Source organism: Diabrotica virgifera, chromosome 8 (genome assembly GCF_917563875.1).
Source record: "Diabrotica virgifera virgifera chromosome 8, PGI_DIABVI_V3a".
Classification (NCBI taxonomy): domain Eukaryota; kingdom Metazoa; phylum Arthropoda; class Insecta; order Coleoptera; family Chrysomelidae; genus Diabrotica; species Diabrotica virgifera.
Window position 1 is genome coordinate 186599742 of NC_065450.1, and position 22805 is coordinate 186622546.

The 22805-nt window shown below is 34.8% G+C and overlaps 1 protein-coding gene across 2 annotated transcripts in view; it reads left to right on the top strand.

The window, feature by feature from the left end:
* Positions 1-16285: 16285 nt before the first annotated feature.
* The window catches only part of LOC114340608 (tropomyosin-1), a 68861-nt gene continuing 62341 nt past the window's right edge, over positions 16286-22805 (top strand). The window contains exon 1 of one of the 2 annotated variants that reach the window (XR_007700023.1): positions 16286-16440. The gene's annotated coding sequence lies outside the window, so the exon portion shown is untranslated. The remainder of the gene's footprint in view (positions 16441-22805) is intronic. The other variant, XM_050657707.1, reaches the window with a different exon arrangement.

The window sequence follows — 22805 nt, forward strand, 5'->3', positions numbered from 1 at the left end:
GACTAATGGTATATTTTTGCCTTATTTCCCTGGCGTATTGGTTTTGTCTCCCTTTTTATGTATAGAGATTATTACACTTTCGTGCCATTTTGTTGGTATTTCCTCTTCGTTAATTGCTTGCAATGTTTGGTCTATCTTTGGTCTTCTACCGATTGGTCCACTCCAAGGTATATATCCTCTCCATATTCTTCCTATTGATGTATGTTTAGTAAATTTTTGAAATATTCTTGCCATATTTGGAGCAGCTCCTCTTCGTTGATTAGTGATTAGTTCATCCTTATTTTTCCTGAGTACAGACACGCTGTTAGGTCTGAAGTCTCTCTTTTCATTTGGACCGATTTTTAAAATGCTACTACATAGTTGACTGTTGTCTATTCCTTTCCATTTTTTCATATTCCTGTTAGTTTTCTTGTTGCTCGTCGTGATGTTGTATAGTTTTCTTTATTTTCTGCTCTTTCTTGTTGAAGCATCAGGGCCCCCGTAAGGGCTACTGGCGCCTGTGTGCTATAAGGGGATTTTGGCGCCCCTCAAGACATTTTGGATCATGTTTATGCTGTGTTTATTGCTGATTTTTAATGATTTTTAACTTTGAAAAAGATCGCTCGCCAGAAGTTACAGATACAGGCAATGTAAAAAGAATTACTTGGCAAACAAATCATTGGAGTCTATATCCTTATTATTCGGATCTGTCAGTGGTTCTTTAAGAACAGAACATTTTAAAAGATCGCTGTCACTTAATTTGAATATGACGCTAAAAAATCCGAAAATATTAACATACTCATTTTATTAGTCAAACCGGTATTTTAAAGATCTTAAAGTTCGATCTATATTTTTTAAGAAAAAACTAGTTCTATAGGCGGTTTTTGGATCATGAACGATCATGAGCTGACCGTTATTAACGATAAAAAGTCTTTTTCAATTTCGAGAGAGAGTGCTAGTTCTTTCGCTTGTACAAGAATTTCTTGAAATGATTTCTCTATATCCCTGGTTTCTCTATATCCCTGGAAGTGATCAACTAATTGTTTTAGGTAGATTGGCATACTTTAATATTAATTGTACACTTTGCATATGTTTGCTTACAATATTTATGTGAAATAAAACGTCATGCCAAATAATAATTCCACAAATAAATTGAAAATTTTGTACATAACTAGCTGTATGTACCGCATCAATGTGAAAGGAATTATCTTCAGCTACTTCTAGAAGACTTTCGCAAACTTAATTTAATCATTTTTAAGGGGCTTTCTTGAATCAATTCTGCTGGAGCACCTTGTCCCACTTAGAGGCTTTAAACTTAACCAGGGAATATTTTTTCTCATAACGAAAAATTTTCGGATGACGAAAAAAAATTATATAACTTTTGCAAAAGATTAAAAAACTTTAATTATAGCATGTGACACCTTAGAAGCATCATTTATTGTTAAGTTCAAAGTATGAACCGTACAAGGTAAAAAAATGGCTCCGGATTCGCACCAAGACAAGAATAAGCTTTTAAAGCCCAACTTGCTTTCCCTTCATGTTTGCCCCATTAACCATAACCTTGTCCTCTAATATTTTTATATCTAAATTTAATTTTTTTTAAATTTCTGTCACAAATATATATTTTCCTCTGTAGAGTTCCAGCATTGGATTAAACTCAATACAACTTTCCTTAATTTGTTAAGGAAAACATACCTCAGAACAAGCCTAATTTGCTCAGTATGACTAGTGTCTGGTGTACCTACAATATTATTGAAAAATATTTTGAACTGCGAACCATTTCTAAAATATTATTTCTTACTTTAGACGACAATAATTCAATTATTTCATTCTCTATTTTGCATGCCTAAATGAGTCATTTAAACAGATTTTTTTGGGAGTTACACACAAGGCTAACGTGCTAATCTAAAATTATTTTTTTTGTTTTTCTTGCAATTTTTGACCCTATGTTTTGGCGCCCCTAAAGGATGGCGTCCGTGTGCATTGCACACTTTGCACATATGGTAGCGGGGGCCCTGTGAAGCATAATGTTTCGCTTTTTCTCTATGTCTTGTGTAGTTTTTGTTGGCATTTTTTATCAAACAATTTCCTTGTTCTCATCCTGCTTTTTCCTATTATTATTTATGCTGTCCCTGTAATCGATTTTTACATTATTGGTTGCCACAACTTTTCGGCATCATTACTCTGGTTTACCATTTAGATATTTCATTTTCTGTAGCTAATTTTCTGTTATGAGCCTGTCTATAAATGTTTAATGTTGGAACATAGTATTAGTCCAGAGTAATAAGGTTTTTTCCATGACACTTTAACAACCAGACACTTTAACTTTAAAATGACGTATTACAAAGTTTGATAAACTGATTTATTGTTAATATAATTAGGATCATATAGATCAAAATCTATATGATGCCGAAAGGCGCTTTTACCATGGGGGTGGGTGCCGCCCCATCTCGGGTGTGGAAATTTTTTATTATATTTTGACCGCAACAATTGGTAAAAACATTCATTCTCAGCAAAAAACGTTCTATATATTTTTTTGATAAAATTAATAGTTTTCGATTTATTCGCTATCGACAATGTAAGTTTTATACCGAAAAAATAATGTTTTTAATAAGTTTTCTGCTAATAACTCCAAAAGTTTTCGTTTTATCAAAACAACTTTACTTAACAAAAATGTACTCTTAGAAAAAATAAACAAGGCCGTTTTTTAAATTTTCTATAAGACCAAGAGTAATCGAGCTATACTTTATTATATGCTAGCTCTTCTTCGTCGAATGCTAAATATTGTAGTTTCAAAGTCAAAAGACGGGAAAACCATGCATTTTTCGAGGATAACTTGTTTAAGCTAATTTAAAGTATTTAAAAATATCTATCTCCAGAAATAAAAAAAGTCTCTAGCTCAAAAATTAAGTGGCTTATAATGAAAAGAATGTCAGTCCCAATTTTTTTTCAGCAAACAAGTGTTCACAAGCAACCCCCTAATAACCACTAATTAAAATTAGTCATTGACCTTATTTGGTCTTCTTTATTTATGTATTATTAATAGGTTTTGGAAGTTTAACCGGCTTAGGATGATTAGTTTTTAAAAAAATGGAGATAAAAGCGAATAACGAATTTTTGTGGTTTGGAAAAAAATGGCCTTTTCTTCGGAATAGAAAGATTAGCATCAGAGGTACGAAAAATATTTAAATACATGATTGTAGCTTAGTTAGTTCCCAAGAAACTGTTTTTCTAAAAAAATTTATACGACCAAAATTGAGTGAGCTTTTGACAATTAAAACTTGTAATAACATGCAAAAACCACCTTTGCCAACCCTTTCAATGTCACCTCTTTTTGTGACTAAGGATTTTAAAAGGATTTAATATTAACAGCCTTATAGATCTTGTAAAAATCTACCAAATTATTTTTACTGAACTTCCTAAGATAAAAAATAAAAAGTCACAGTTGAAAAATCAATATATTTTTTGAAAAAAAAAAGGAGAAATTCAGTTGGAATCATAATAATGCAAGTTGGCGGTGTTTTAGTCATTTTCCTTATTTACTCTTCTTTATTTATGTATTATTAATAGATTCTAGAAGCTTGACTGGCTTAGAATGATTAGTTTTCAAAAAAATGGAGTTTAAAGCGAATAACGAATTTTTGTATTTTGGTAAAAAATGACATTCTCTTCAGAATAGAAAGATTAGCATCAGAGATATGACAAAATGTTTAAACATGAAATTGTAGGCTATTTAATTTCCAAGAACGTCGTGTGAAAAAATTTTTTCTACGGCAAAAATTGAGTGAATCTTAAATGAGTATACTATCGAAAAACATTGATTTTTTATAATCAAGTATATTCAAATGGGAAATAAGCCACAATTTTACCTAAAAATGATTTTATTAACGTTTCGACGCCCAAGTCGGGTGTTGTTGTCAAAATACAAAATAATACTAAATAAACAAAAATGTTGTTGCTTAATAAAAAATTCTTCTAATAATTTATTTAATCTGACTCATTTATATCGGCAATTCAGACACGTATTATACATTTTAAAGTAGACGACTTTAAAATGATATTGCCAATATTGATGAGTTGCGTTCCTGGGACGACTTTACTAAAAGATAGTTCATTCGATTACATGAAATCAATCCCAACTCAAGAATATCCGCCACAAAAAATCATAGCATGTGATCTGTCTTTAAAAAGACAACCAAATGCAACGGTGGCACTGAAATTCTCGGGTTAGAGATTTCATAGTAAATCACGAGGGAAAACCAGGAAAAAACCTCGTGATACTATCCCGACATCGTAAGTATTTGGGTTTACATTTAGTTTACTCTCAAAACTAATACCAAATTCTGACTTGATATTTTAAATTTTAAATAATACTAAAATACTAAATATGTACTAACTCGATATGTTACTGATTTACTAATTGTGGTATTTTCTTTCTATTGACTTCTTCCTTTAATATGGGTAACCACATCCTACTGCATTCTACCGAGGAATTTGCGACACAATTGGTTTCATTTAGCATAATTAGAGCCTATTTATTTGAATTATATTTAAATTTAATATTTATATATTTTTTTCTATTTGAATATACTTGATTATAAAAATGCCACAAGAAAATTGATTTTTTAGATATACATAAAACTAACACTTTCGATAGCGAATAAATCGAAAACTATTAATTTTATCAAAAAAAGTATAGAACGTTTTTTGCTTAGAATGAATGTTTTTACCAATTTTTACAGTCAAAATATAATAAAAAAATTCCACCCCCGAGATGGGGCGGCAACCACCCCCATGGTAAAAGCGCCTTTCGCATCATATAGATTTTGATCCTTGAACTGTCCACTACTTATTCTCAAATTTTCAAGTAAATCGATCCATTCTGTAAAAATTGCGAGGTGAAAAGCTTCGGTTCCTGGACTAAAAGGTCGTAATTGCAAAAAAAAAATAATTTTGCAATGCCTATTGTAAAAATTAGTGTACAGTTTTGAAATTTTTGTCAAACGAGGGTTCTTTGGTGCTTAATATGTGATAAGAATTTCAAAGCGATTCATTCAATAGTTTAAATTTTATTCAAATTGTTTATCCCAGAGAGCATTTATTTTGCAATAACATAGTCAGAAAAAAATGACGTTAGAACCATTCCACAGATGTCAAGTGAAAGAGAATGAGTTATATTCTCAACTTGGTTTAAAAAAAGTGAATAAAAAATGCATACAGAATACATAATAACGAAACAATCTAGTTTTTAAATTAAATTTGACAAAAATCATTGCAAATATTCATATACAGGGTGAACCACAACAGAATATTAGGATTTTCTCATATTTTTTAAATGTACAACCCTATATTATTTTTCAAAAGATTGCGTTTATGACACTATTTCATTTTGTAAGGCATTTCCTATACCTAAACTCATTTAGAGATATTTTTAGTTTTTTCAAATTTCGGAAGTACCATCAATTTGTGTATGTAAAAATAACATGTCTTGTGTAATAATATAACAAAATTATTCGTATTCAATAAATAAATAATACAAAACATAAATCAAAACAATATGCAATACTTGTAACAATTTGTAGATTAATGTGTATCAACAGTTTTCTAAGCCAATGAATTTTTAGTGAAATATTCATAACTGTCGATTTCAGACGAGGAGTTATTAATAAGTAAAAGGCCACTTGTATCAGTTAACAACAGTAGGCTTTAAAAAAATACAGATTTCATAAATTATTATCTTTTATTTGGTCTGCGTGGCTTGTATTTAATTTTAAAAATTAATTTTTCTTTAGAATAATTCGAGAAATTGCTTACTCTTGCAATTTGCACTCTGAAAAAGTTAAAGATGAAATACAACACAGAGTTCAGAACTTCAAAAATTTTTTGGAGTATTGTGTCCAAGATTTTTCCAATAGTACTGAAAAAAATATAATATATGTGCTATTTTTGGAAAGGTAATTGAAGGACCTTTAAAATGAGGTATCACTCAACCCCCCTTTCCATTAAAGATTTTGGGGACTGTATCCGCCCCCGCTAGATGGTTAATGTAAGATAGTTGAAAACTGGTTTACAAAATGTCCCCCTCACAAATAAATTTGACGTGTTTTTGCATATTTTTGTATATTTTTAGATTTTTTATAGGGACCAGGTTATAAAAGGTGGCACCTTTTCAAATTGACACACTGTATATGGCTTGGTCATTTGAATATTAGTTACATACAAACCTCCATAGATATTGGAAGTGAACAGTTTGAACATTTACTTTGGACTTATTCCCTTAATATGACATTAATTGCTACATTTATTGCAAGTTCACATGGTTTATATTTTGTATTAGTTATTTACCAAATAAAAATAGTTTTGTTATATTTATACAAGACAAGTTATTTCTATAAAACAAAGTTATACCTGCGAAACAGAACCAGAGTTACAGATATTGTGGACAGGGCTTGCATATTGTCATGGAGATGGGCTGGCCACGTGGCACGGATGATGAATGGAAGGTGGACACGCAAGTTAACATAATGGAGACCAGGAACAGATAAATAAATTTGTCTTCTTCTGGGTACACAATTCCATTTTCACCGTGTAAAGGAGGGATTGGTTTTTTATCTTTTCTTAGTATTTTAGATAGCTTCCAGAACACGGATTTATTTGGGATTAGTTGCTGGATATAGTTGTCCCAGTTTTCATTTCGATGATCGTCTAATTGTTCTTTGACTTCCCTATTCAGCTCATTAGCAATTTTTTGTCCTCTGGGTTTCTTGTTCTGTTGGCTCTTCTTCTTTTCCTGTTTTTCTCGTTTATCAGTTCTTTCAGCTCATTGCTGATTTCCCTGAATCTTCCTTTTGTTGTTGCAGTTTTTCTTTTGTGGTGCTGGCCTCGATAGCGTTTTGTATCGTTTTTTCTAGATGTTTAACGCATTCCTCTAGTTATTCTTTTGGATTTATTGTTGGGATTGCCCCAATAGTTTCACTTACTATTCTTTTGTAGTTTGGCCAATTTGTTCGTTTTTTCTTATAGGTTGGCAAGTGGCTTGTTTGTACTGCTCCCAAGGTCAGTACAATTGGGTTGTGATCTGAGTCACCCTCATTCATTGAATATATTTCGTATTGTTGACCCACATTTTGTAGAATTGCTATGTCTAGGAATGTGGGAAGTCTGTTTCCACCATGGAAGTATGTAGGTTTTATGGGTCTCGCCACCATGGTATTTGGTCGTTCTTCGAGATAGCCACAAAATATTCTCCCGTTGCGGTTTGTGCTTCTGTCGAACCAGTTTGGCGATCTTGCGTTCAGATCTCCTATAATGATAGTGGGCTCTAGTGTGTCTAATATGACATTCAAGTCCTCCTTGAAGATTGGATCATTTGGTCAAACAATTTTCAGCATATCTTCTCCTGTCTTGATCCTCACTATGGTGACTTCCATAGTGATGAGTCCGTCTGGTGTAGGAATTACTTTGTGTTTGATTCCTTTTTCACCAGAATCGCCGTGCCTCCTGATATGGCTCTGTAGTTATTTCTATAGACATCATAACCTGGAAATTTTGTTTTTGTTTTTTCCGTTATCTTAGTTTCTTGTAAGGCTATGATGTCTAGTATGAGTCTGTTAGAAAACTCGTCCAAGGTGTTAATTTTCTCTTTTAGCCCATTTGGATTCCATGACCCTATGCGCAGATCGTCCAACCGGTTAGTTAGTTCTGTTTACACCAATATTGCCCATTGCACTCACTACATTGGTCATCCTCTCGAACATGAACATGAAGTTTTTCATCTGTTCCTTTACGGTTGCTATGAGATTTGCCGTTTCGTTGTTTTGTTTAGATTCATCTGTCTTCTTTGATATTTGTGCGTAGCTTTTGTTGATACTTCTGTCTGTAGGTGCGTGTTCTTCTGTTCTGTTTCTTGTTTGTGCCTGTGCCCTGTATGTTTTTCTTTTTAGTGCTTTGGAGCATCCTCTGTAATTAGCTGTGTGGGCTTCGCTACAGTTTGCGCACTTTGGTTCGGTGTTCCTGTCCCTTGTGCATTCGCTGCTAATGTGTGCTCCGCCACACTTAACGCATTTAGTTCCACAGTGACAGGCTTTGGATCCATGGTAGAATCCTTGGCAGTTATAGCACTGCATAACTTCTGTATTTTTTTATTTCTTCTTCGATATATATTTTCATGTAACAGAGATTTGTCAAACTTTTCATTTTTTCTTTATCTTCTTCATTTATTGTAACAAGAAAAGTGGCAACTTTTTCAAGCAGTAAACGAGTCTCCTTCCTACGCTTCTCCTACCCTCTATTTTTCTTTGAATTATGAGTCTCAAGATGTTATATCTTTTGCCTCTCATCACGAGATATTGCAATTTTCTTTCTTTTACTGTGTTTTCGATTTCTCTGTCTCTGCCTATACTCCCTATATTAGTGACTCTATCTACTCATGAAATCCTTAACACTCTTCTAAATGTCCACATTTCAAACGCTTTAAGTGTTCTTCTTTATATACAGGGTGCTTATTTCATAGCGATATCGAAATAAAAATGGTCATAACTAGTTAAATACCCTGTAGTTTGAGTTTAAGACTTTATATTGTAAGAACAGGGATTATGAGAGGAATCTAAATACGAGCAAATTTCCATTATTAATAAATTGTATTTTGCTTTACAACGTAGGTAGTGATTAATCACCCTGTAGAATTCGGTGTATTCTGCACCATAATTATTATAAATTTATCGACCAATGCCAAATTGAAGACTCACTCTCATCGATAAATTATATGATAGAATAATTTGAAATCAGGAAGAATAACTCAGCGTAGCAGTGGTTGCCTACCACAAGAGTATGAAAACAGTAAATACATACTTACCTGAATCTTTTTATTATATTATAATGTTTTCCTTCTAAAAAAACAATAAATACATACCTAAATAAAAAGAGTATTTTTTACTCCTTATTGACTTACGTATTTACTTCGTAAAATTTATTATATTTATTATTTAATTTCTTCCTGGTCGGACTCGGATAACCGTTTTTCTTGGCTCTATGGATTTTAGGGGTCGATGACAAAAATGACCAAAGCAAAGATATTAAAGTCCGAATTGAAACTGCAAGGCAAGCATTTATAAAAATGAAAACACTGCTTACAAACAAAGACCTTCAGTTGCCTCTCAGATTGAGGGCTCTAAGATGTTATATATTTTCTATATTGCTATACGGAATGTAAGCTTGGATATTGAAGAGACAACACATAAGAAGAATAGAAGCGTTCGAAATGTGGTGTTGCAGAAGAATATTGAAAATTCAGTGGGTTCAAAGGATTACCAATGTTGAAGTGCTACGACGTTTAAATAAGAAGTTAGAAATTATAAAGAGTATAAAAACTAGAAAACTGGAATATTTGGGTCACATTACCAGAGGAGAAAAATACGAGTTGCTGAGAATTATGCAAGGAAGGATCCAAGGAAGAAGAAGCATAGGAAGAAGACGCATCTCCTGGCTGAGGAACCTTAGAGAATGGTTTAACTGTAGTTCATTACAACTGTTCAGAGCAGCAGCAAACAAAGTGACCATAGCCATTATGATATCCAACCTCCGATAGGAGAGGGAACTTTAAGAAGAAGAATGGATTTTAGTTGCTTCCTGTTACGGCTTAGTTGTATTTTTCTCGTAGATGTTCTTCTTCTTCTTCTTCTAGTGCCGACTCCACTAATGAAGGTTGGCTATAACCATTGCAAATTCGTCTCAATCTTCTGCTTTTCTGAAAAGCGTCTGTGTGTTTAACCCGGTCCAGTTGCGAATGTTTTTCAGCCAGGATATTTGACGTCTACCAGTAACCCCTTTTCCTTCGATTTTACCCTTCATAATCAGCTGCAACAACTCGTACTTATCATTTCTAAGTAGGTATGTGCCCAAAATATGATGTTTTCTCTTTTTAATGGTGGTCAAAAGTTTTCTCCGTATCCTGCAGTGATTTCAGAACCATCAGCTTAATGAGCCATATTTTATATTTTAAAATTGTTTCTAAAAATTATACACCAAAGGATAATATATAGACTGTGCGAAGAAATAATCAGCCGTACACAGTTTAGTTTTTGAAATGCAGCGGGTACAGGAGAGGCTCTATTTAGTATACAAGTGCTATTTCAACGATGTAGAGACGTAAATTACGATATTTATGCATGTTTTATTGATTACCATAAAGCGTTCGATACTGTAAAGCACGACAAGCTGATGGAGATACTAAACAATATTGGAATAAACACCTGTGATTTAAGGATTATTAGCAATCTGTTCTGGAATCGGAATCAAACATCATCTATCCGGACAGAGGCAGGAGTATACGATGATATCAAAATCAAACGTGGGGTCCGTCAGGGATGTATACTATCACCACTGCTGTTTAACATCTACTCTGAGGAAATCTTTCAAGAAGCAGTGGACGATGTTGAAGCCGGAATTCGAATTAACGGAGAATGTATCAATAACATAAGATACGCAGACAACACAGTGGTATTCGCTGACAGGAAGCCCTCCAAGAGTTAATGAACAGAATCGCAGAAGTCAGTCAGAGATATGATCTTTCGCTAAACACTAAGAAAACAAAATGTATGATGATCTCTAAGAAGGAAACAAATAGAAAGAGTAAAAACATACACCTACCTTGGTACGAACGTTAAAGAAAATTGGGACCACTCCATAGAAATCAAATGTAGGAAAGAGAAAGCCAGATCTGCATTTCAAAAAATGGCAAAGTTATTCAAATGTCATCACTTGTCGATACCCATAAAACTCAGGTTACTACGATGTTATATCTTTCCTATACTGTTGTACGGAGTTGAGTCGGGGACTCTCACAGACGCCACCTGCAATAAAATTGAGGCGTTTGAAATGTGGCTTTATCGTCGAATTCTGAAGATATCTTATACCGATCACATTACTAATCAGGGTGTTTTGCTGAGAATGCAAAAAGAAAAAGAGCTGTTAATCACAATAATAACAGCCAAAATCGAATACCTCAGTCGCATCATGAAGAACAGTGAAAGATATGGACTGCTGCAACTAATCTTGCAAGGAAAAGTAGAAGGAAAGCGAGGACTAGGAGGGCGAAGGATTTCCTGGGTGAAAAATCTACGAATGTGGTTCAACACAACAATCACAAATAATTTTAGAGCAGCAGTGTGCAAAATACAGATTGCCATGATGGTCGCCAATATCCGAAACGAATAGGCACTACAAGAAGAAGAAGAAGAAAAGTTCTCTGTGTCTTCCCATTCTGTGCAACACTATTTCGTTCGTAATATGATCGGTCCAGGGTGTTTTCAAAATTCTCCTGAGAAGCCACATCTCAAAAGCTTCAAGCTTTCTCATTAAGTAAACATTAACAGTCCAAGCTTCAACACCATAAAGAAGAACAGAGTGGATATACCATTTTTTTACCATCCGATATCGGATTTCCTCATCTTCAAAAAAGCTGCTTTTGCTTGGTCTATTCTTGATCGAATTTCCGATTTAGATCTTCCGTATGGAAGTGAAGACAGTCAGACAAGGTGGAAATGTTGGGGTAACACAAGCTATGAGAAATGAAGCAGGTGAACTGATAATGATGGAAACAGAAATCGTAGAGCGATGGAAGGAATACTTTCGGAATTTACTAAATATTGAAAGTGAGATGGAGGAATCAGAGACTACATTTCATTCTGCAGATGTGGAAATACCACCACCAACACTCCAAGAAGTAAAGAATGCAATAGCATCTCTTAAAGATCACAAAGCACCAGGAAATGATGGTATAAATGGAGAATTGATAAAAAAAGGAGGAAACGTTTTACATCAAAAATTGTATGACATTATTCTCAGAGTATGGCAACAGCAGAAAATGCCTAGAGAATGGAATGGAAGCGTTATAATACCCATACATAAGAAGGGAAATAAAGAGCAATTCCGAAACTACAGAGGCATATCGCTTATTAGTACAGCGTATAAGATTCTATCAATTATCTTACTAAAGAGACTCACTCCGTATTCGGAAGATATTCTAGGCGACTACCAATGCGGCTTTCGAAGTGGAAGGTCAACAATAGATCAAATATTTACCATCCGACAAATATTAGAAAAAAACTGGGAATTCAACCGAGATGTACACCAAATCTTCGTAGATTTCCAGCAAGCATATGACTCGATAAAAAGAAGCAGACTATGGCTAGCAATGCTAGAAATGGGAATACCAAGAAAATTAGTGCAGCTCACTCAAATGTGCGTGGCAGACTCATATGCACAGGTAAAGATAGGAAACAGAACATCGATGCCATTTAGTATAACATCAGGGCTTAGACAAGGAGACCCTTTATCACCATTGCTATTCAATTTGGCTTTAGAATACGCAATAAGTAAAATATCGTCTGAACTAACAGGGGGATTCGCAAATCGAGGATCAAAACTATTGTTGGCTTTTGCCGATGATCTAGATGCAGTCGCACATTCTACAAGAGACGTAAGGGAGGTGTTTTCACAGCTCGAGGAGGAAACAGGTAACCTGGGCCTTCGAATAAATGAAGAGAAGACGAAATATATGCTGGTGACCAAAAATCCAAGACCAAGAGTTAGGCAGAACGTAACTATTAATGACCACAACTTTGAAGTAGTAAAAGAGTTTAAATATCTGGGAGCAGTAATCACAGAGGACAATCACATAGAAAAAGAGGTCTCAGCAAGAATAGCTGCGGGAAATAGAGCATTATACTCCCTATCATCATTATTAAGATCTAAGCTGCTGAAAAGACAATCTAAATTAAGACTGTACATATCAATTATTCGCCCAGTTGTTACATATGGGAGTGAAACATGGACTCTACATCAGCGAGAAATAAATAAATTGCTGATATTTGAAAGGAAAGTCCTCAGAATGATATTTGGTCCTCAAAGAGATGAATTGACAGGAGAGTGGAGAAGGCGCCGCAATGCTGAATTGGTGACTCTATATGGTACTGAAAACATCGTCAGACATATAAAAGCTAATCGGATAAGATGGGCAGGTCATGTAGTAAGATCAGAGGAAGACAGAGTGCTAAAGACAGTGTTCTTCGAGAGACCAGATGGTAGAAGATCAGTGTGCCGTCCCAGAAAAAGATGGAAGGATGATGTTGAAACCGATCTATCTAGGATTGGGGTACAACAATGGCAAATCGAAGCGCAAGATCGCAGACGATGGAGGGCCATAGTGGATGCGGCGAAGACTCACCCCGAGTTGTAAAGCCAGTCAAGAAGAAGAAGAAGATCTTCCGTAATCCAGACTCCTATAAGTATTTAATTTTGTCTACTTGTTCGATATCTTCATTGTTTATCTGGATCCTTCTTATGACTTTACCCCTCTTGCTGATCACTATGATTTTTGTTTTCTTTGTGTTTATTGTTAAACCAAACTGTTCCCCAGTATCACAAATTGTGTTTAGAAGCGTCTGCAGGTCTTTCTCACTTTCAGCGATAATGACTGCATCGTCGGCATAACGAATGTTATTTATATTTTTACCATTTATCTTGATCCCTTTTGTGCTGTTTCAAATGCTTGGGTGAATAACTCTTCGGAGTATATATTAAATAGTAATGGTAAAATTACACAGCCCTGTCTCACTCCTCTACTTATCTGTTGCGCATCCGTGCTATTTCTATCTAACGTGACAACGGCCTGTTGGTTCCAATAAACATTTGACACTATGTTAACATATCCTGCTTCTAGCGTTTTCCGCCGTCTCAATAATCTGCTTCCAATACTAACATATCAATTGCCGATTTTGTTCTCTCCAGTTCTGTTCTACTGTTGAACTCATGTTCAAAATACCATTTATACCAGGGGTCGGCAACCTTTTTTGGATGGCCTGCCATGTTCAAAATAAAATTTTTTATGCGGGCTGCATATTCAAATGTACCTTAAATAGTCTTCTTCTTCAGTCTGTTCGCATCAACTCTTGGGGCTTCCCCATGAGTTCTCCACTTCCCTCTGTTTTGTGCTATTTAGTGCCAGTTTCTCCTCACTTTTGCGTTGATGTCGTCTAGCTATCGTTTTTGTGGTCTTCCCCTGTGCTCGTGTTGTTACTCTAACTTATAATTTTTCTCGTCCACATTTCGTTGTTTTGTCATGCCACGTATCCTACCCGTCCCATTTCATTTGCGCAATTTTTCCAATTACATCTTCCGTCTTCGTCCTGCTTCACACGTTCTTATTTTCAAGTATGTTCTTTCACAGATACTCCTAACATAGCTCATTTGAAGGACCTCTAATCTAGATTCTATACATCTATATTCATTTTTCATCTGTTTTAAGGCATTTATAACCTCCTGGTTAGTAATTTTGATAGATTTTTTGATTCTACATTTATTATTTCCATACCGTGGTTTCCATATCTGCTTTTGCTACGCTGGACAAGTATAATTCTGTATAAACAGTAATCTTCAACAATATTTATATCTTATGTTTGTCGTTAATAGTGATTACACTTTTATCTTTTCTCTGGTGTAGGTATTTGTTGTCGGTCTTTACTATTTAGTGTTTTTAACCTTTTCATACTCTTGTTTTTCTCTATAATATTTTCGATTTGTTTGGTATTGTTGTCTCTGATGTCTTGTCTTATTCTTTTTCTCATTGCCTTATTAAGTTCCTTATACTCTAGTGAATTCGGTCCATGTAACTTCTGTCCTTAATCGTTTGTTGTGTTTATGTCTTTAATTTAGTATTGATTTTTCCTAAAATTACATTAGTGCTTCGGCGGGCCGCGCAAAAAGTTTGACCGCATCTTTCCACCTTTTTCCAGGCCATCCTACAGACCTTCTTCCATCTGGCCTTTCCCAAAACACAGTGTTTATAAAGCGATTGTCGTTACTGCGTTCACATGCCCTGCCCATCTGAGTCTATTGGCCTTTATATATCTGACTAGATTTTCTTTTCCGAATAGAGACTCTAGCTCGTTCTTGTATATGCGCCTCCATTCATTTGTCACGCTGTCTCTGCAAGGGCCATATATCATTCGAAGGATTTTACATTCCCACACCAGCAATTTATTTACTTCTCTTTTTGTTAGCGTCCATGTTTCGCTTCCATACGCGACTGCTGGTCGTATTATGGTCTTATATATCTGGATTTTTGCACCTCGTGAAAGCAGTTTTGACATCATTATTAGATGTTTCATTGCAAATAAAGATCTGTTTCCTGCCATTATTCACGTTTCAACTTCTCGCTCTAATTTATTGTCATTTGTGATTGTTGTTCCTAGATATTTATATTCTTTAACCACTTCGAAGTTATAATCGTTTATAGTAATATTTTGCCTTATTCGTCGTCGTTCTTGTTTTGAGACGACCATGTATTTTGTTTTGTCTTCATTATTTTTATACCGATGTTTAATGCAGCTTCTTCAAAGCTCGAGAAAATATCCTTAATTTGTAATGTTCATTGTGCTATTGCGTCTACGTCATCGACAAAGGCGAGTATGATTTTTGCTCCCTGAGCAGTTACCTATGTCTGGTTTGATTTTTGCATAAATTTTTCGCATGACATATTCTAAGGCCAGGTTAAACAACAATGGGGACAACGGATCTCCCTGTCTCAGTCCAGAATTTACGCAGAAAGCATTTGATATTTTCCTCCCTATTTTAACTTGTGCAAAGGAGTTACTTACACACATTTGTGTTACCGCAGCTAGTTTCTTGGGTACGCCGAGCTCGATCATCGCCTTCCATAATGTTGCACGATTAATTGAATCATAAGCCTGTTTGAAGTCTATAAAGATCTGATCTAAATCTTTTCAAGCATTTGTCTTATTGTAAATATTTGATTAATAGTCAATCTGCGAGGCCTGAAACCACACTGGTAGTAACAAACTATTTCTTCGGCGTATAGTACTAATCTTTTTAATAATATCGAAGACAATATTTTATACGTAGTGTTGATTAGTGATATTAGTGTGTGTTTTTTCGGTTATTTATGCGTTTTTATTGGCATAATTTATTTGTTACTATTCTACATGAATAAAACTTTCTATTTTCAAAGTAAGGATTTTACATCAATTACTTGTGTCATTGTATAATATAAGTATAATGAGGAATAAATGTTTTTCTAATAATAAATAATCTGTATACTATTAATATTGCATATAAATCTGTTAATTATCAACGTTTAAAAAAATCCTTGTCTCAAAAATGCAAACAATTTCTTTCCGTGCTCAAGTTTACTCCGACCATAAAACACTTTTGATTTTATATCGGATACAAAAAATCTTCGAAATACTTTTAGAATTCGGGAGTATTTTTGTTCCCTCGCAATATTTTGAGAACGTCTGGCACAAACTAGACTTAAGTCGCTGTGGAAGGGGGTAGGGGAATAACGGGAAAGGAGTAGGTAGAAGTGGCAGCGGAGCTTTTTCGAGCGTCTGGACGCTTGTAGCTTTTAGGACAGCGTCAACCTCCGGTCGTCCTCAGGCACAGGTAGGTGAAGTGATTTTTTTTTCAATGCCAAAGTGTTTTTTCTTTACAATCATTTAAAAAATGTGATATTTTGTGCTATAAATTCAAGAGTGATAAAATGTGAAGAAAATAGGTACATGCATGACTTTTGGTGCTTTTTAGTGAAAATACCGTCAAATTGGAGGTTTTGTGAAACTTTCGATATTTTGGTAAGTTTTGATTTCTATCAAACACATTCCACATCCACTTTCACGGTATTTTCACAAATCGACACTTTATGTAAGTATGTGTGCCATTTTTGACCACCTGCATAACCTCACTTTTGATTGGTCGTGCTATTTTTAATTTTAAGACATTTGGTATCGAGTGTCAAAAGTGGGAGGAAAAATCTGGTATAGTCTAGCGAGGCCTAGAGATTTTTATTTTAATTTTCTATTTCTTTTGCTGGGTTCCCTATCTATAAACCACTGTCAATGTAAAAATATGTTTGCACTGCTTAGCACATCATTTTTAGAGATACTATATTTTTATTAAAATAAAGAATATTTATTGAATTCAGTATTTATAGATTTTTTTATAAGACAGATGTTAACTTATATATGATTTATATTAAGATTACACAAATACTGGTCATTTTAATTCCATTAAATCCATTAATATCATGAGCACTTGAGTGTCAGTACCTAACCCTGTTGTCATTCACTGTTTATGTTCATTTTTAAATCTTTTACACATTTATAATAGTATCTCCTAACAGATTGTTCTATCTATTTTGCTGTGTTCCCTATCTATAAACCACTGTCAATGTAAAAATATGTTTGCACTACTTAGCACATCATTTTTAGAGATATTATTTATTAAAATAAAGAATATTTATTGAATTAAGTATTTTATAGATTTTTTTAGAATTTAGATGTTATCTTATATATGATTTATATTAAGATTACACAAATATTGGTCATTTTAATTCCATTCCATTAATATCATGAGCAATTGAGTGTCAGTACCTAACCCTGTTGTCATTCACTGTTTATGTTCATTTTTAACATTTTTACACATTTATAATAGTATCTCCTAACACATTGTACCCTCTATTATGTTGTATGATAGAAAATTGTAAAAAATTAGTATATTATCTATTTATTCAGGATAAATCTTTTCTTGGTATTATTCTCAGTACATATTCAACCTTATTAGAGGTCTTAGTGTTACTATGTTTATTGAATAATAATTGAAATTGTAATAGATACACCCAATCCTATTGAAATTCTAACCTTTTTACTCTCCAATTTATCATGTACCTAATAAAAATTTAGGCAGTTAATTCTAACTGATGCTTATATGAGAGTACCAAATGCACGATTTTAGTTTGAGCTGCTAACAGTTCTTTACCGTTTTTGGTTTTAAAGGGTTTAAATGGTTCACAACCATTGAACAACTCACCACACAGTGAACATTTTAGATACTGATTCACCAGATGTTATAGTATGACACTGGGATCATGTTCATCATCATTGGCTCGACTTTTATCGGTTTTGGCCTGCTTTAGTCGGAATGTTTTTCCATTCCGACTTCTTGTTCACTTTGTCTCCCAATTGATTTGATTCAGAATATTCAGATCTCGTAACACGTGTCACATATATCTTAGCCTAGGTAGAAGCCTAGGTAGTCTCAGACATAGAAGTACTAGAACAGCTCACATACCTGGGTATAAAGGGTATAAATATATGAGAATGACAGCGAGGAGGAGAAAATATTGAATCGGATAATGCTTGCTAACAAAGCATACTTCACTCTGTCGCAGGTATTTGGATCCAAAGACATTCATAGGGAAGTAAAGTTTAAAATATATAAAACCAGCATACGGCAACATATGCCGTACAGACGTGGATCATGACTGAAAAGACAATAAACCTTATTAATACTTTTGAAAGGAAGATATTAAGGAGGATATTGGATTGGGACCCATTTGCGGCAATGGTATATGGAGAATAAGGTTCAACCTCGAGTTATACCAATATTACAAAGAACCTTCTATAACAAACTATGCAAAAATACAAAGATTGCGATGGGCAGGTCACCTTATAAGAGCACCTATAACGTCAGAACACCTAGTAGAACGCTTAGCGGAACTATGGTGGGACGTCGGCCAGTAGGAAGATCAAGGAGGAGGTGGATAGACGAAGTTAGAACCGATGTTAAAGAGATATTGAGGGTGACAACTGGAGGAGAGCAGCCAGAGACAGAGATACTGGAGGCGGATACTGGAGGGAGACCAGAGCCTGACTTGGGCTGTAGCGCCATAGGAGAGAGAGAGAGAGAGAGAGAGAGGGAGAGGTCTTCCCTTTGTTCTTCTCCCTATTGGTGTCTGTTTAGTTAGTTTCTTGGGTATATCGGTTTGTTTCATTTGTTCCTATATTATACTCGTGGTTTCCATACTGTAAATTTTTGAGCCCACCACCCCTCATTCATTCTGGTCACATGGCCCGCCCAGTTCCACTTCAACAATGCCATGAGTTCTATGACATATTTGACGCCTGTTCTTCTTCTTGTTTCCTCTTTTCTAACCCTGTCTCTATCCAACTAACAACCGTTACATTCTCCTTTGGATTACTCAGAGTTTCGTTGCTATGGCCTGGGTTAAGGAAAGTGTTTAGCCGTCGTAAGTCAAGACTGGAAGCTCATATTAGTCGCACGGCTTCTTTTTCAAATAATATAACATGTTTCTTTTGAAGATGTCTGATTGAGCTCTATATGATGCCCACGATAAAGTGATTCTTCTTTGTGGTTCAGCAGTTTGATTGTACTTGACAATTAGGATTTCATGATCCTAATCCTATGCTCCTATCATGTATTTTGTTGAAGTAGACTTTTGGCTCCTTGCTTGGTTATTTGAAAATTTTAACATCTCTCATCGTATGTTAAGAGTGACTTTATAAGAATTATATACATTTGGCACTTTGTTTTTTTGATAGGTTGCTTTACTAGTCCATTAGGTATAAACTATACGTTCAATATGTATTCCTCTCTTGACTTCTTGTCTAATGTTGTCTGACGTATCCAACCACCACAAAATTGTCAAGTCCCTCACGATTGTTATCTTCTCACGTTATGTTTTGAAAGTATGTACCTTTATCCTAGGCAGTACGGCGTGGCATCGGCGCGCTTCTATCGTTCATAAGAAATACATAGGGCTACCTCCTCAATGTTCTATTCTTAACGTGAAACGCTCTATAGATATCTTGTCCTTTATATAAAATTCAGTAACTTCCCACAAAGTCTTAGAAGAAACGTACCTTAGATATAACAGATAACATTAAGCTTCAGGCCAAAAACACTGATTCAAGAGCCGTTCCAATGTATAGTTGGTAGCATCCAAGGTGCCTTTATACTCATGGTTTGTGGTGGCTTCTCCTTCAAAACAAAAGCCAAAACTCTTAACTTCTAGCCTTCTACCTCCTCAATGTTCTATTCTTAACGTGAAACGCTCTATAGATATCTTGTCCTTTATATAAAATCCAGTAACTTCCCACAAAGTCTTAGAAGAAACGTACCTTAGATATAACAGATAACATTAAGCTTCAGGCCAAAAACACTGATTCAAGAGCCGTTCCAATGTATAGTTGGTAGCATCCAAGGTGCCTTTATACTCATGGTTTGTGGTGGCTTCTCCTTCAAAACAAAAGCCAAAACTCTTAACTTCTAGCCTTCTACCTCCTCAATGTTCTATTCTTAACGTGAAACGCTCTATAGATATCTTGTCCTTTATATAAAATCCAGTAACTTCCCACAAAGTCTTAGAAGAAACGTACCTTAGATATAACAGATAACATTAAGCTTCAGGCCAAAAACACTGATTCAAGAGCCGTTCCAATGTATAGTTGGTAGCATCCAAGGTGCCTTTATACTCATGGTTTGTGGTGGCTTCTCCTTCAAAACAAAAGCCAAAACTCTTAACTTCTAGCCTTCTTGCCTTCAACTTCCTCGCTTCAGTAGCAGTTCTGCCACTCTCCCAATTTTCAATTGCATTGCTGTTCTCCATTCTAGGCTCCCACAACAAACAGAAAGGGAGCAGCTCCACATTGAAGAGGCGAAAGCCTAAAGTAGGAAATACACCATTCAATTCGGTTGAACAATGTGGATGATTCAACCAAAAAGACCCATGTATTTTGCAATTCCATAAATGCGTTCAACAAAATTGAACGCTGAAAGAAGTTGAGACAATTTCTACTTTCGTTCAACTTCGTTGAACAACTGGGATGATTCATCTACATTGACTCGTCTATACAAGTTTGTCGATTGTGTTCGATTCAACCATTTATTTCATTTCGACGTGTGATGTGAATCATCCACATTGTTCAACCGAATTGATTGAAGAATAATTGAAGCGTGTATAGTGTATATGTATGCTTTTCAATTTGATTGAACAATGTAATTGAATCATTGAATCCCGCTTCTTGAAAGAAGCGGGAGTAGATGATAGAGACTTGAGAATCATATATAATTTGTATTACAACCAAACTGCCAATATTAAAGTGGATGACCAATTGACAGAGGCAGTCTCCATAGATAGAGGAGTGAGGCAAGGATGCATCCTGTCCCCGGTGCTGTTTAATATATACTCTGAATGTATCTTCGAGCCAGCGCTGGGAGAACTACAGGAAGGCGTATTAGTCAATGGAGTGCGTCTGAACAACATTAGATATGCCGACGACGCTGTAGTTTTTGCAGACAGTCTAGATGGTTTGTAAAGAATAATGTCGCGCATATCAGATATAAGTAGAGAATACGGACTTGATCTCAATACGAAAAAAACAAAGTACATGGTAGTCAGTAAGCGCGAAATATTAAATACACAGCTTTTGGTTAACCAACAACTAATTGACAGGGTCGACAGCTACACATACTTTGGTACCAACATAAACAACCAGTGGGACCACTCAAGTGAAATAAAACAACGCATAGGAAAAGCGAGATCAGCGTTCATAATGATGAAGTCTCTTTTCAGAAGCCACGATTTACCTCTTGCTACCAAAATCTCTATCATCAGATGCTATGTATTTTCTACGTTATTATACGGAGTAGAGGCCTGGACACTTTCCGAGGCTTCTTTGAGAAAACTCGAGGCATTCGAGATGTGGTGTTACAGGCGCATTTTGAGAATTTCGTGGGTGGATCGTGTGACTAATGTTGAGGTTCTATGTAGAATAGGCAAGGAATGCGAGATTATTAACACAATCAAAAAGCGCAAACTAGAATATCTTGGCCATGTTATGAGGAATGAACAGAGATATAGCTTGTTGCAACTCATTCTTCAAGACACGGTATTTGGAAAGAGAGGACCAGGGAGAAGAAGAATATATCTTGGCTTCAAAACCTGAGAAAGTGGTTTAATGCATCAACAACCGGACTATTCAGAATAGCAGCAAGCAAAGTTAGGATAGCCATGCTGATCGCCAACATCCGGAACAGATAGGCACCTTAAGAAGAAGAAGAATTGAATCATCCACATTGTTCAACCGAATTGAATGGAGTATTTCCGCCTTACGCAAGGTTATCACAATGTTCAGATTCTCTCTATCCTCTATGAGAATTTTTTTATACTTAATTCTTCTTTGATTGTTGATTTGTTACAGTCATAGATCTTTAGCATTTATAAAATATATTATTAATAGTTCCATCTACACTTTATCTAGCCTTTTATCTAATAATTAATGGGTGTTCCAACTTTTGCCATCCTGTAATTTGGAAATATTTTATGTAATTTTTCAAAACCGGAATACGGGATAACCATAAATGTTTCAGATTTCAATTCTGTATTTAATTTTTTTTAGTTTTCACTTTCACAAAGCATTTGTCATTCAAATTAATTGATACTACTTGTGTTCTGTATTGTGTAGTATAGTTGGTCACATAACACTCAGAAGTTACAATAATTTGAAATGTTTAAATCTTGTATGTTCTACAAAAATCATTTTGTTGTTATATTCGGAATTTATATTCTAATATTGATTTGTTTTCTCTAGAATCTCTGTAAAATCTTAAAAAAATAATCATAATGAATCATCAATTCTGTACTTACTGATATTAACTATCGATTACAATTTAATTAGTTCTTTGCGTTGTAAATATTACACGATAAGAATTAAATAAATTTCCAACCGAAATTGCACTAATAATCCGCTAGTTAGCGATACCAGCTAAGCTTACAGCGAATAAACATTTTTGTTCAAAATTATCAGTAGTAATTACACAAGAGCTCTAAAATTATCGATTTGTATTGAAAGAGGGCAAAACAAATCGGTAATTTTAAGAGCTCAAACGTAATTCGGTACGATTATTTCATGAATAAAACTGTCTCTTTATATCATTTTAACTAATGTTTT